General features: G+C 42.6%; 1 long non-coding RNA gene across 1 annotated transcript; it reads right to left on the bottom strand.

The window, feature by feature from the left end:
* Nucleotides 1-215: 215 nt before the first annotated feature.
* Nucleotides 216-16,246, bottom strand: LOC129531549 (uncharacterized). Its single transcript, XR_010130007.1, has 2 exons — nt 16,112-16,246; nt 216-14,572 (listed from the first exon to the last, which is right to left on the bottom strand). It is a non-coding gene; the product is annotated as an uncharacterized lncRNA (long non-coding RNA).
* Between the last annotated feature and the right edge of the window lie 269 nt (nt 16,247-16,515).

A 16,515-nucleotide genomic window follows, 5' to 3' on the forward strand; every position in this document is an offset into this window, starting at 1 on the left:
GTGATGTAGTTCTAATCCTCCTTCTAATATGGAACCTGGCAAGACTGAATCATTTTACTGTGAAATATATAAACACAATAGAATGAGCCAACATGATGGTTTCTCTCCAGTAAGAGTTTTTCTTTTGGAAATGAGGTTAACCTAGCCCCAAATCTAGCAATTCTCATAAAATCCGATTTTAGAATTAGCCTCCCAGATTAATCTGAATGATTGACTTATTTTTTCTTAGGCAAGTCAGTAAGCCACCCACTAGACAGCCATATCCAGCAAAATAAGAGAAGTTTCTAGATGCCAAATGATAAGCCACCATCAACCCAGAGGGGAAGCCTTCTGGTTGGTTTGGCTGTATCAGATTCAGGAAGGCCAGAATACCCAAAATTATTCACACGACGTTAACTTATTGGTACTGGCTAAGCAATACATGTATTTCCTAAAGGAGGAGATGGTCTTTTGGTTGATTTATGGACACACTTGTTTCATCTGACTGTAAATATATTGCATGCTTTATTCTGATGGTGCACTATTTCATCCAGCAAGCTTTTCATCTGAGAATGTTTAATGTTGACCTTATTCTTAGAGCAAGTAGATCTAAATATTTTTCAGCTGAGTTATTAGGGAGTCATTATTCTGTGGTACAATGCTGCAAAAAGCATCGTGGAAGAATGGGAACTATGCTTACTTTATGAAGTGATGTATAACACAATGAAATCTGTTTTACAACTACTGTGCTGCATTTAATTATCTTCCATTTTTGCTGTTAAAAAAAAAAATCCGTTAATGATGTCACTTCCATTGGCTCCCGGGAGGTCAGTAATCCATCCTCTGAAGGTCAGCCAAATTTCCCTCATGGAAAACAGATTGACACGGGTGATAGATAAAAACATCTGCCCAAAGCAAAGCCATCGTGCAGAATAGAGTTAATATTCCAGAGACTCATCATGCAGACAGAGATGTCTGCCATACATCAAAATGAGCAAAGCTGAGTCAGTGAAGTGGGTATTATGCTCACCATGAAGTGATTATTGGAGTGTGTCACAAAATATGCACGTGATTCATTGCCAAAAGGATCACTGGGGGAAAAAAGAGCTTTGAGTTCTGGGGAGGGAGAGACCTGGGGCAGTTTTGTGGAAGAGAAGGACCCAAAAGGTACCTTGAGGGTCTGCTGAGATCATTTTAGGGAGAGGGGGCATTCTTGGAAGGGAAAGAATATTATGAGCTAACCAAAGGATACACTCACATCCTAGTAGTGTAGTGCTTCTATTCAAAACAGTCCAGAAACAGGGATTGGAGTAAAAAATGCCCACTTCTAGGTCTGCAAGATTGGGATCCACTCCTGAGAAGACTCCAGTAGAAGAAGATTCTAGAATCAGACTGCTGAACAGGTGGTTCCCAGGATAGATATTTATATAAAATTAGCCAGCATTTTGTGAAAGCTCATGCCCAGTCTATAGTGCCCATTCAGAGACCTGAAGGCCAGAGTAGGGACACCTCAATAGTGAGGCTGACGTGAGGTGCTCAGGGAAAGTCATTTAGGAAGGTGAAGGAAGTGAGAGGGGCTAAGTGTCTCCTGAAACAACTCCAGATGAAGCAAGCTGGTATTGCAGTCCCTGGGCTGAACACACTGGGCAGTTGTCCCAGCAGCTATATCCCCAGGAACTTTTTCTTTGAGACAGAGTCTCACTGTCACCCAAGCTGGAGTGCAGTAGCGCAATCTCAGCTCACTGCAACCTCCACCTCCTGGTTTCAACCGATTCTCCTACCTCAGCTTCCCAAGTAGCTGGGACTACAGGTGCTCACTACCATGCCTGGCTGATTTTTGTATTTAGTAGAGGTAGGGTTTCACCATGTTGACCAGGCTGGTCTCAAACTCCTGACTTCAAATGATCCACTCACCTTGGCCTCCCAAAGTGCTGGGATTACAGGCGTGAGCCACTGTGCCCAGCCCCAGGAACTTTTTTTTTTTTTTTTTTTTTGAGACGGAATCTCGCTCTGTCACCCAGGCTGGAGTGCAGTGGCGCCATCTCGATTCACTGCAAGCTCCACCTCCCAAGTTCACGCCATTCTCCTGCCTCAGCCTCCCTAGTAACGGACTACAGGTGCCCACCACCACGCCCAGCTAATTTTTTTTTGTATTTTTAGTAGAGACAGGGTTTCACCTTGTTAGCCAGGATGGTCTTGATCTCCTGAACTCGTGATCCTCCCGCCTCAGAACTTTCAATCCATCTTTTCCCAGGCTGGCTTACACTTTGAGTATCCCCAGGATTAAGGAAGAAAGCTCCCCAGGAAACAGAATCCAAATGTCATTGAAGAGTCTCCTGGGTCATTAGAACCCAAGAGAGCCAGGAGTTCTGGCTTACAAAGTAGGAAAAACAATTCAACTGAGTAGAAACAAACAGCCCTGGAAGTTCTCTCAAACTCCTTGAAGTCCAGACTCATAAAACTGAGGCTCAGAGAGGAGCAGAAGCCCCAGACTTCCGAGGACCTGCCTCTTCCCAGAGGTGATGTGTGGACTGTCCACCCCTCAGGGAAACTCACAGTCTCTCCCAGGGTGAGTCCTTACCCTACAAGGCACTTCAGCAAGATGGTCATTATCAGCCTAACACATGGTCCCCAACGTTTGCACCCCAAATACCCACAAAAGTACAGATGGTTCCCGACTTAGGATGGTTCTTAATTGAAAACACATTTTCTACTTACATTTTTTAACTTACAATGGGCTTATCAGGACGTAACCCCCATCATAAGTCAAGGATCATCTGTAGTGAAAAGATTCTTTCATTACATTTGGGTCTCGAAAATCCCAACAAAGAAACCCTTTGAGGTACTGTGTCCATAGAAAATTCCCATCTTTAAGTTCCAGGAAATGTGCATTAAAACTCCAAAGGATGTCATCCTTATACCCATGGGCAGCATTGTTACAAGTGAAATAGGCAGAACTTGTGTGACCCTAGAAAAACAGTACTGCTCAAAACAATTTCTTCTACACTCAGCTGCCCCAGGGCTAGAAAACTCTACCCTTGGAAATGGGTTCCTTTTTAGGTGAGGCTTTTTCTATTAGGCATGGAGTCCCCTTAGAATAATTCCAGGAGTAACAACATCTGCAAGCCACCAACAGTGAAAAGTGAACTCACTTATCAGATGCCCACTGTGGGAGCACAAGTCTCTAGCAACTCGCCTGGGACCAGGTAGCAAGAGAGACCAGGAAAAGCAGGAAGAGTGAGTTCGTGTAATGCATAATTTTGCCTGGGACCAAAGAAAAATGGGCAGTGATGAGCTTTTCTGAGAGATTTACCTGAGAGCAAATGTGGCCTTCACCAGAAGAGATGATGAAGGTTATTGTTGGCTGGTCTCCCTAGTGCCAGAAGATCACTTGTAATTACACCTAATTTTGAATCAACCAAATTAGATGGTACAGGAGATTAATATAAATCTCTCCATAACTGACATGTTTCTATACACCCTACAGGCCAGAAGGCTTCAAGACAGTAATGCCTTCGATGCCAAATGCTCCTGTTTCTAAGTCACTGTCTGGTCTTTCCTCTGCCTCATCCCCCACTCTTAACAGTAGCATCTTAATGACATGATTGCATTAAGGAGATTATTATTTTCTCCTGACATCTCCTTTATAAGTTCTTTCTGCGTTGTAAGGTAAACCATTAGCAATGCCCCAGAAACAGATGAAACTTCAAAAGGCTTGAAACGACATTAAAAATTACATATTGAGTTTTTCAGAATAAGCAGTAATGTTCAGACACAACTTTGTACGGTAAGCAGGGGCATTGTTAAAAGTAGGAAAAGGAAATTGGTAATTATCTTCCAAACCTGACTCCCATTGCATGAAAATGAAATTGGGATGGGACTAGAAACAAGAAACAAAACACTTGTGGTGCTCTGGAAGATTTTTCACCATAAATGGCAAGAAGGAAGAACAGACAAACACAATCTTAGATTAGCAGCCAATAAAGTCCTCCCATCCTAGTACCAGATCATGGCTCCTATGACTAAATGAAGCACTATTTGTGAAGCTTCAGTAATCGCCCTCTTTTTTAAAAAAAAACATAAAAATAAAGAGGTAGGTTCACCGTTGATTAAAATTGCTCATTTTCAATACATCTGGCACTCTGGACTTCACAAACATGTTGAATATTCATCAGGTACCTTAGGTAATTGAGAGGAAAAATTGCAAAAGTGTCACGATAGCAAAATACAAGAAGCAGACCTGGTTGTATAAGACCAGGGAAAATGGGACCTTCTTACCAGAGCCCACACTCCTGAAGACTCTTCTAACCAGAAGTAAACAAAGTATTCAAAGTGAAATGGCTTCTGGGAGTGGGATGCCCACCCCTCTTAACCAGCCATGAGATAAAAATGCATGGGAGAAACTTCTTCCAACCCCTGGATCATCTGAAACCTCACCTCCCCAGGGAGACTCCTTGGCTCCCTAGTCCCCAGCCCCTCCCCTCAGGCGAAGGTCATGTGGGAGGACAGAGCCAAGGGTCTAGATTATGGTATGAAGGGTGTGATCTTGTGTGAACACACCCAGCAAAAACATCTTTGTGTCTCCTGCCCTTGCAACAAGGGCTCTTCTTGTAGGTCAGCTGTTAAACATCAACTGATACATCATTTGTTTAAACATCAAATGATATATTATGAACAATACTCCTGTGGCTGGTGGAATAATGGCCCCCAAGATAGGAGATTCTAATGTCTGGAACCTATAAAAGTCACCTTATTTGGTAAAAGGGACCTTACAGATATGATTAAGTTAAGGATCTTGAGATGGGGCATTATTCTGGATTATCTGGGTGGACCCTAAATGCAATCACGATTGTCCCTATAAGAGAGAGGCAAAGGGAAATTTGACCAGAAGAGGAGTAGACAATGTGACCACAGAGGATGGATTGATGCATCCAGAAATCAAGGAATGCTGCCAGCCACCAAAAAGTGAAAAAGGCAAGGGACAGATTTCCCCCTAGAGCCTCTGGAGGGAGTACAGCCTTGCTGACAGCTTAATTTCGGCCCAGTGACACCGATTTCAGACTTCTGGCCTCTAGAACTGTGAGACAATAAATTTCTGTTGTTTATAGCCACCAAGTTTTTGGTAATTTGCTAAAGCAATTATAGGAAACTGATGCAATACCCAAGCACTGGAGAGAATACAGAAAAATGGAAAACGTTAAGGATAATGAGGTGGACTGAAGTGTGTTCCCTTAAAATTCATATGTTGAAGCCCTAACCCTCAGTGTGACTATATTTGGAGCTAAAGCCTTTGAAGAAGTAATTAAGGCTGAATGAGCTCATAAGGGTGGGACCCTAATTGGATAGGACTCACGTCCTTATAAAAAGGGGAAGAGACATTAGGGATGCACACACACAGACGAAAGGCCATGGGAGGACACAACAAGAAGGTGGCCATCTGCAAGCCGAAGAAAGAGGTCTCAGGAGAAACCAAACCTGCTGGCACCTTGATCTTGATCTCCAAAACTGTGAGACAATTAGTTTCTGTTGTTTAAGTCACGCAGTTCATGGTATTGGCAATTGCAGCCCTAGCCAACTAGTACAGAGGGTTAACAGGGAAGACCCCCTTGAAGAGTTAGGTTCTTTAAGGAGATAAGACCAGGATGACCCCACTTCCCAGGACTTTAGTCTTCCCTTAAGGAGTTTACACTGATTTAGTGGGGCTCTGGCTGGTGACAAGGAAGAGGAGAACATTCCAGGCAAAGGATCAGCAGGAGAAAAGTCTAGCCCTGCATTAACATTACAAGAAAGCATCTCCCACTACGAGAGCACAAGAGAAAGCTGCTTTCATGTGGCATATGTTCAAGCAGGGTAACAGTGTCTAATCAGACACAGGTGTGTTGCCTGAGCCCAGAGGCTAAGTAGACTACCTTTAGGAGGGTTACTGTCACTCACAATTGATCACTGGGGCATAACTTTAATCAAGCGTATGCATGGTGGGCAGACTTAGGGGAGATGGGGGGAAATAAAATATTTAAAACACGTTTTGAGGCTTGTTTCCAGCCCCAGACAGCATTTGATATGGGCAGAGGCCAGATTCAATCCCTGTCATCCAGATAACAACAAAAGAGAAGCAGAAAAGACTGTAGAGAGAATGCTTCGTTGTTGCTAGGGAGATTGTCTTCCAGGAGCTCTTTGCCTAAGAAGTGTTTCTTCCACACAGATGCCAGGCAAAGTTAAATAGGCCTTCCCAGTGTGCAGAGGGCAAATTGAAGAAGAGGCCAGAGAGTTTGCTGAGACCCAACAGTGATGCGGGGGGCATTTAAATACCATTCAGGAAGTCAAGTGACAGAGAGACAGCCAATGTGCTGGAGGTGGGGCCCCATCAGGCAGTGCTTCCCGTATCATGACAAAGAAAATTATGACATTGGGACAGCACCATGGGGAAATGAAAGGGCTGTTGTGGCTGGCCTGGGCCCCACCTACCTGCCACAGGTGCTGAGGGTACAGTGCCTCAGTGTCCTCATAGCACATTTGACACCTAAGGTTTGTATTGTGGGAAGCCTCTCCTCAGAGTACATCATCTCACTGGCCTCTGGCTATTCACGGGACTACCCTGTAGCTCTCCTGAGGGCTCCGAGTCCTCTCTGAAGGCACAAGTGGGTGAAGGAGTGGGGATACCAAATGTCCCACCATGTGAGACATGACTGCCCTGGTGGCAGTGGGGGTGGCAGTGAGAGGGGCACAGCAAATCCTCCACCTCTAACAGGGGTGATGTGGTTTGGCTACATCCCCAGCCAAATCTCATCTTGAATTGTAGTTCCCGTAATCCCCGCGTGTCATGGGAGGGACCCAGCAGGAGATAATTGAATCATGGGGACAGTTACCCTCATGTTGTTCTCATGATAGTGAGTTCTCACAAGATCTGATGTTTTTATATAAGGGGTTTTCCCCCTTTGCACTTCTCTCTCCTGCTGCCACGTGAAGGACATGTTTGCTTCTCCTTCTGCCATGACCATAAGTTTCCTGAGGCCACCCCAGTCCTGCAGAACTATGAGTCAATTAAACCTCTTTCCTTTATAAATTACCCAGTCTCGGGTATTGCTTCATAGCAGCATGAGAACAGACTGACACAAGAGGTGAATAAACCCAGAGCAAACCCAGAAAGGCCTGGGAGCCCCAGGAGCCAACTGGTGATTTAAGAAAGAGCAAAAGTATTCAGTGTGACCGAGATAAGAGAAGGAGTAGAACTGAGACTCTGCCTCTGACTACATGACAACAGACTTTACCAGTCTCACTGACTGGGGGCTTCTGCAGAGAATATGCTCAAGTCCCTACCTCTGAAAAACAAACACAGCCCTGCCTCAAAAACGTGAGCCGCTTCCACAACCTTGAGAGGGGCGTTTACACCAATGTCTCCATTTGCTCACCTCACATTCACTGAGTCACTTTCCGCCAGACCTACTGCCACCGTTCACTGAAGCTGCGCTCAGCAGTCACCAATGAACCACTTTCCTAAAGTCACAGATGTTCCCCACCCTACCTCCCTTTTTTCTCTGCAGCATTGCAGCACTTTACTCTCCAGGGCACTGCTGCTCCTCTCACTCCCTTCTCTCTGGTTTTCCTTCTCTCCCACCAACTACACCACTGTGAATCCTTCCCGGTTCTTCTTCGACTACTGACCCCATTGCTACCACGCACCCTAGGGTCATTCTCATTCTTCTGTTTGGTGATGTCTTGTTTCAGAGCTTCAACTGCCATCTATTTTCTGATGACTCCCACATCTCTATCTCCTGCCCAAATACAACTCCTGGGCTTCAGACCTGAATATCCAGATGAGCCCTGGACATCTCTGCTTGTTTGGCCTGCCAGAACCCCAAATCTACCATATTTCAAATCAAGTTCACCACCAACAAAAATATGCTTCCATCCTCCTTCTCCTGTGCTTGTGAGTGACAATACCATCCAGCCAGCTTCTCAGGACAAAACCCGGGAAGTATCTCCTTTTTCCACACAACCGTCTTCTTTTGCCTCCTAAATATTTCTCATGTCCAATCTCTTTTCTCCAATCCCACTGCCACTGACTTCATTCAGGCCCTCATCATACCTTGCTTCTATTATATAGCAACAGCTTCCTAACTATTTCACTGTCTTTAGAATGACCCCTGCCAATGTTTTTCCTTTTTAATTTTGAGTGATGGGCTCTAAAAATATTTTTTAGATACTTTATTTTAAAAAATATTTTAAACTTCTCTAACTGAACATCTAAACCCATAAAGTCCCTAATTAACAACCTTCAGAAACTCTCCTTTACCATACAAAGCCCAAATTCCTAAACAGGTATACAAGGCCCTCTATGAACTGTTTGTGCTAGTGGCACAACCTGGATGTAAAATCCAATGAATAAATGAAAGTCAAATACTCACTCTGCCCAACACCCTAATATGAATTAGGAATTCAATTCCACAAAGAAGGTGGAATTGAATCTATGCTGCTAAGGGTAAAGTGGGTTAGCTGTATTAGTCTGTTCTCATGCTGCTAATAAAGACATAACAGAGACTAGATAGTTGATTAAATATACAGGAAAGAGGTTTAATTGACTCACACTTCTGCAGGGCTGGGGAGGCCTCAGGAAAGAGAATCACGGCAGAAATGGAAGCAAACACACCCTTCTTCACATGGTGGCAGCAAGAAGAAGTGCAGAGAGAAGGAGGGGAAAAACCCCTATAAAACCATCAGATCTCATGAGAACTTACTATCACGAGAACAGCATTTAGGTAAACACCACCGTGATTCGATTACCTCCCACTGGGTCCCTCCCATGACACATGGGGATTATGGGAACTACAATTCAAGATAAGATTTGGGTAGAGACACAGTCAAACCATATCAGAGGAGGAAAGAAGATAAGCATCCTTGCTCCTGATTGGGGCACTTCATTCAGAACTTCTTCCTTTAAAATTCAACTTTCTTAGAACAGAGGTCACTTCTCTCTTTTCCCTTCCTAGCAGCTGATAGGATAAGATTGGATGGAGGCCTCCTTATGGTTGGAAAGCAGCATCCTCTTTTTTCCCTCTGTTAGAAAACCAAGCAGGAATCAGGTAGAGTCCAGGAGAGAACATCCAAAGATGGATGTCATCTCAATTGCTTCCGAGTTCAGAGGAGGCAAAGGGTTCTTACATCTTGCCCACAGATTGACCCAGGTTCATGACCTGGCATAGGCACTTTTGTGAGGTGTCAAGGACAAAGCCCTAGCTGGTAATAAATAGCATGTTCTTATCCTGGAGTATTCCTCAGGAAATTACTGTGGTAGCAGGAAACCAGACAGGATTTGGGTTTTTAAAATCTTGCCTGTCTTATCTTTGTAGATGTGACTAACTAGTAGGTCTTCAAACTGCCCCCAAGTAGGCATTAACCTTTGGGTCACCCAACATTATACTGGCTCTCCTAAAAAAAAAAAAAAACATGTTATGTAGCCCTAATAACCTAGAGCTCCATGGGGACTGATCTCAGTGCAGTTACAGTGAAAAAACAAACAAATCAAGATGTAGCAACAAAGAAGAATTAAAGCATTTAGAATATTTATATTCTTCTCTTAAAGAACTCCAAAGAAAATCCAACTCATAATCCATAGCTCTGCTAGAATTTTCCTGGGGGGTATGGGGAAGAAGAGGAAGAGGGGCTATGAAGACTTATGCATTAATCTTTTTTATCTATTGTATTGCATAATAAATTTGTCTATAATCACAAAGAAGGTCTTTGCCTTAAGTCCTTATTCCCTCTCACAGTTATTGTAAGAGCCTCTGATTCCAATAGTGCCCACTTTTAAGTCACCACCCTGACTAAAGGTCCTTATGAGGTCTCCATAGCTAGGAGACAAAGTCCAAACAAAGTCTTGAAAATGGCACTCAAGTCCCTTCACCTTCTGGCCTCAATCTACACATCCCACGTTACTTATGCCACCAGCCACACACATTTAGCTTCCCCCTCATTTGCCATTGCAGAACTCCCCAAATACCCATCTTTTCAGCCTTTCTGTCTTTGCACGAACTCCTTTTTTACTAACCCGTTAAAACCTCTGTCACCTTCTCTGTGAAGCCTGTGTTAGAATCAGTTGTTCTCTCCTCTTGGGCTGCACTGCACTTTGCAGAGGTCCCACTATTCAGTGGGTCCCCCACAGTGATACAATCAAGTCCATCCTCCTGGGGAGAGGGCACATTCCTCCAACCTGACTCCCAGCCCAGCACAGAAGCTGTGTTGAATGAAGGATGAAAGAATGAATAAACAGATAAAAAGCAGAGACTAAAATTAATGCTTACCAAAAACTAATTTTTTTATTAGTCCACAAGAAATGGCTTATCAGTAGTCTTTACCAGGTACAAGAAATGCCATAAATTCTGAAAAAGAGTTTTGAGAAAAGAACAAAGTACTATACATTTTGTCAGTGTATTAAAATGATAGAGACTAATAGGACTGAAACATTTTTAAGAAATATATACTTACAAATATGTCTATGGATCTGGATTATTTTTCCATATTTACAAGTTTTAGTTATTTACCTTATAAAAGAAAATAGCCCTATAGAAAGTTATTATCGTTTGCTTCAATAAGATACAGCCATTACAGGCTTTTAAAATGTTGTTTGCTTAAAGGACGAGAATGTGATTTGGATCCTGCAAGCACTTAAGAGTTCTGAACAAGCCTAAACAAACATTTTTAATCAGTGTTAGTGCTTTAAGAAATTTTTAATCTGCCACTTAAGAGACACTAATGCACAAATTGGCAAAAAAGAAAATAAAAACCTGTCACCTTCCCCACACATTATCTAAATGTGCTAAAGCAAATGCATTTCAGATACCCTGCCCTGCTGTGCATGAACACATAATAGGATAGGACGTCATCAGCGACTGAGCATATATCCTAATTGGTGTCATCAGCTATTTCTAGGACAGCCAAATAGTGTCAGAGATAAAGAAATATAAATTATCTGTGAAAACAAAGAGGTACGACATGTAAAAATTGGCTGTAGTGCCTCCTGATCCAAAACAAAAAATGGATCTTAGGCTACCCAAATATTTTTAAATGATATAAAATGTTATTTTAGGTCAATAGCTTTCTATAATCAGAATGTGGACATACGGGGATGAATTATGCCTGGCACCCCCAGTTATCTCATCCAATGCTGCAGCTGTCACAAACCACAGGACACTTGATCCGTAGGCCAGTAAAGAATCAAGTTCTAACCACAGACACTCAAGAGCACACAACAAGGCATCTAAAAGAATTTCCGCTTGTGCCATTCTGGGCATCTTGATGTCCTTAGCATACTGTAACCTGATTATCCAGACAAGATTGAGAATGAAAGCAAGTAATCCTGGACTGACTCTCCTGTATCAGATATGTAGCCCTCTATTTGGTGAGTATAGTTACTAAAGCCAAGGACAAATTCTGTGTAAACATGCTGCTTGTAAGTTAAAACAAAATGTTTATCAGTTGTGTGTATATATGATATGTGCATAGTGTATATGTATAGAGTGTGTGTGTGCACGTGCATGTGTGTATTAGAGTGTGAGAATGTCTGAAAGGCTAAGACAGGCAGATGACCAAAGAGACAGAGAGAAAGGCAAAATTACCTGCTTGGAAAGAAGTTGAGGGCTACAAATATTACAAAGCATAAAGTGATTTTTGAAAAGAAGGAAAGAACACCCTAAACGAGAAAAAAAAAACATGGGAAAGCACCAATGTGAAGAAAGACAGGAGAAACTGCAAGTGAAAGCAAGAGTGACTTCATAGAAAAGAAAATGAGGTAATACCAAGCAGGGCATCTTTATGTTATGTGTCCCTGGAAAATATTTTCTGCCAAGTCCCTGTCTGTATAAAGAATTTGATTTAATGTTTTACAAAATTCGTAGGCCTATCTGAGTCATGATTTATCAATGAAGATTTAGAATAATGGGTAAAGAACAGGTATTTTTGTATTTGCTTATTGTTCAATCAGTGCAAGGGAAGATTTTTTCATAGTGTCTAGGCACCATCACTTTCTGTGCAGATGCCAGAATCCTCTTTGTGTTTTTTATTGTTAGATGTGCTAATTCCACATGTCTCACTGGGAGAAAAGGGTTGCAATGCTGTTATTACAACACTGGCTCTTCAGCATTTGTTTGTATTGAAATAACAGCTTTTCTAGCCTCTGGATTTCCTTAATATCATTTATTTAATGCTGGTTGTATCATCAATCATGATGTTGTGTCATCCCTGCTGCCACCCATGAATCCTGGCTTCCACTGATGCTCTCAAGGGAGGGCGGTTACTGTGTTTTGGAGATGATGACCACAAAGTCAAGTCTTGCCCAGAATATGCAGGAAAATGTGAATGTTAATTCATTTTCTGAGAATGTTAAATTCACTGTTTGAAATTTTATAGCATAAATATAGAAGAGCACATTTTCTGACCATATCTTCTCTTGAACTCCCTACGGTAATTCCTACATTCCTAGAATGTGATTTCTTTTAATGTTGACAGCACCTTTGCCTTCCACACACTATCACCATGGGGAGGTGGGGGGAACCCATGGGTAGAAAAAGAAGAGTGGTCCTATTTGTGCAAGAAATGTCCACCTCTCCCCAACATGGCTTAAGCACAGAGGGTTCATGTCAACACATTGACACAGGCAACACATTGATTGGAGGGCCTCAAGCAGGAGGGTCTGCTAGCATTGCAGAACAAGTGTCAAATGTTCTTTGGGGACAGACAATGCTCTGGAAGAATGCTCAGCGATGGGGTTTGACTTTCCTGGTGCTAGTGATGGGAGGGGTACAGGGGAGAGGGTAAGTGATACCACCTTCACTGCCTTGGGGTGCTATAGAATGGAAGCCACTATTTATTCAGACATGGAGCGGTGAGACCTGACACATGGACCCCACATATGGCTCTAGTCAAGGGCTGGCAGTGGGCCATGAGAATCTCAGAGCCCTGAATGTATGGGTTTTATGTAAGTGAGAGTCACCAAAATCAACATTTCTGCACTTGCCTGGTGACTCAACAAGAAAAACTGGGCTATTCTGGGGAGCAGTGGCTCATCTGGTCACCTACCCGGAATCAGGGCCAGGTCAAGGATCCCAAAATAAACCCACAGATATGAGTCCTGGAGCTCCTTGGGGCAACAGATCAGCCCCACATGAGGGCTGGGAAGTAGAGATCAAAGAGCAATCCAAAGGGCAGAAATGGGGACCAGGATACTTACTGGTCCCAGCTCAGGGTACCCTGCCCAGATGGCACTGCTACTCCAGCTGTTCCCAGAGAAACTTTGAGAATGTTGAAGGAGGCACTCCAAAGCATGGGAGGCCCCGAGATGCAGGGCCTGGGACAGACAGTCAGGGTCCAAGGCCTGTACTGACACGAAGGATGACCAGCCACATCTATTACCAATGGGAAGAGTTATGGAGGAATCCGAGGTACAGGGCAGTTAAGCAAACTGTCCAATATGCAGTTACTAGATGGTAGAATCTGATCTGAACCCAAACAGTCTGACTCTAGGGCCTGTGCTCTGTGCTATAAATCTAAAAAGATGATAGACTTTATAGTCAGACAGTTCAGGATTTGAATCACTACCCTGACAATTACCATTCTGTGACCTTGGGGTAAAGCAGAAATAACAGTACCTACTCCATTGGATTGTTTTGCAGGGATCAACTAACTTCTTCTGTAAAGGGCCAGATGGCAAATTCTTCAGGCTCTGTAGTCCATACAGTCTCTGCCACTACAGCTCAATTCTGTAGCATAAAAGTAGCCATAGACAATGCATAATTGAATGAGTGTTGCTGTGTTCCAATAAAACTCTGTACAAAAATAGAAGGTGGGCCGAGTTTGGCCCACAGGCCTTAGTTTGCCAACTATTTGTTTTGAGAAGTAATTCAGATCATGCCAATAAAGGTTTTATAATAGTTACCTGCACTTGGTAAACATTCAATACATATTAATGCTATTATTATACCAACAAAATGTCTATACTTTAAATTTGTTGGTTTAAGGTTCTGCTGTGCCTGCCATTTTTTAGTCTAATTATTTTATAGCTATATGGTACATACTTGAAGGAAAATGAGTGAATAAATGTTTCATTACTCAAATTCTTCCTTATTACTGTTATTTTCAGAACTTTTTAGCATTATTTTCCACTGAAAACCGTCATTGTTTTTGAAATATGTGAGTCAAAGGAGCTAATGTCTTAGTGTAACTTTATGTTTTTAAAATAAAATGTTTCCATTCCTTCATATTCCTATTTCAGTAATATAAAATAATGGGATTTTATATGCTATAAATCAATTTTTTCAAATCTAAACATTTACATAATGCATAATCAGCTTTATCATCACTTATTAGTGATTCCCAGAGTCATTTATAGACAATATTGTTTATTGGGACTCTACACAGCACCTTTCTTTTGTGAGCAGCATTTCTCATCTTTGGAAGATGATTTTTCCTCCATTTTATTCCTGTGGTTTAAAACAGCTACTATCAGTGTCAGCTGGTCCTGGGGCTGAGCACTGGGCCCAAGCTGTGAGCAATGAGGGTTGGTTGCTTCTGCTGGTCTTGTTTTCAGCTGTCAGGAGGATGTCTGTCAGACAAAATGGAATCAACAAGTACAGAAAAGCAGAGGCCAGGGATGGGGAGACAAAGGCTTAGGATCATTGACTCCTCATCCAGATTATTCCTAAGGTCCAGCCACAACCCTATGCTCCCATGGTTTGGTTATGAGAGACAACAATTCCTTTTCTGCCTAAGTCAAGTTTCCTTTTCTGACTATGGCATCACCCTTGAGTGATGTGAATCACCTCCAGTTGGGTTATCCCAAGGGAAACTTCCTCATCTTCTTCTCACCAGATGTGTGGGTTTGGCATCATAGAAAGTAACTTCTGGAGAACAAAGCTCACTGGAGGGCAGAACTCAGCTCAATGTCTTCCACTTCTTTCATCCAGAAGACCAGATGGAACCAACTGGTTCAAGAAGAAGATGACTTTAAATGACCAGGCATGGTTTTTGCAATTATCTTTTATAACCAATATAATTGGGAACATTGTATTCAATTAGAAAAAAAAAGGAAAACTATAAGTTGTTATAACTGAGCTAAGAGATATCACGGATCATCTCATAGCATGTGGTCTATACTCAGGGTTTTGTAGTAAAACATAATTTTAGGGAAACCTAGTAAAAAAGAAGTCACAGAACTCTGATTTTTTTTTTAATTTGTATTTCTCCCATGGTTTTCAGGGATTCAACACATGGTCATTTGGTAAGCAGATAAATATGACTACACATTTGGGACAATAGTCCTAGTTCTCCCTGTATCCCCTGAGCAGATTGCTGATTTTTAGAGATTAATTTACTAGGTTTTCTTAAAGGTGAGAAGAATCCAAATATATTTTATCTGCTGTTAGGCAGCAGTTGTGAGGGAATTATCAAGACCTCTTGGGGCCAGAGATGTGGGTTCAATCTCTGCCTAGACTATTTAAGTAGGCTACTCAAAATGTTCTGAGCCTCAGTTTCCTTTTCTGTACATTGAGATGGTGAGATTATCTGCTTCACAAGGATGAACGAGATAATATATGCAAAAGGAAGGATACAGAATATTCTTAACCACTTGGCTTTAAACAGTCTTCTACAGTGGACAACTACCTTGATTTTCTAACCATCCAAGGGCAACAATCATTCACATATTAGTGTGAGTTCACCAACTTGTATGCTCCTTCTGGGATTAGCCCTGAGGAAATAAATGGACACTCTGACGAGGTGGGTGTTGGGATTATTTTTGGAGGTGGGGTACAGAAAAAGGGAGGAAGAATTTGATGGCATTCCAAAGGAAGATAAAATTGGACATTTAGAGAGTAGGAAAGAGGCATCTATCAACAGCAAGAATGAGGGGGTTGTAGAGGAAAGAGCCCTGAATGAATATAGGAGAAAAAGTTGGAGTTCAAAGAACAGCTTCATAGTTTTCTAAGAATGAACTCTGGGGACTCTGCTCCTGGCACTCCAAAAAGCCCATTACGCTCTCTATGTTTCCCTCATGACCCAAAGGCAGGCAAGAATTCCTGTCATACCCTCCAATCATCAGTGTATCTATGGCAGGAGAAAGAAAACAGAGATTAGAGGGTCTTACCTGGCTGAGATCCATCTCACCACAGCCACACCTGACCCAGAAAATTAGTAGGCCATGCTCAGGGCCAGCTGCGGTCTGCCAAGCTGCAGAACAGATGCTGTGGGCACAGGGTTTCCTGCAAAGCACCATTGTACCTCTCTGCCAGGAAGTGCCTTTGAAAGGCAAAGAAACAGACCAGACACCTAAGTTCATAACTAACAAGCGTCTAATCCTCGCAGTGGCTTGCTTGTACAGCTGGAGCGGGTGCGTGTGACATCTCCCCCACCCACATGCTTGCCAACCGTAATACTCCAGGAGAACTGTTTCATGAAGGACGCAGAAGGGAGCCAAACACCGCCAGAGACTTTTTACAGAAACAATTTGAGCATGCCCTTCCTCTCGGGAGTGCTTGGTCCAAATACATT

This window comes from Gorilla gorilla, chromosome 12, assembly GCF_029281585.2.
Source record: "Gorilla gorilla gorilla isolate KB3781 chromosome 12, NHGRI_mGorGor1-v2.1_pri, whole genome shotgun sequence".
Taxonomy (NCBI): domain Eukaryota; kingdom Metazoa; phylum Chordata; class Mammalia; order Primates; family Hominidae; genus Gorilla; species Gorilla gorilla.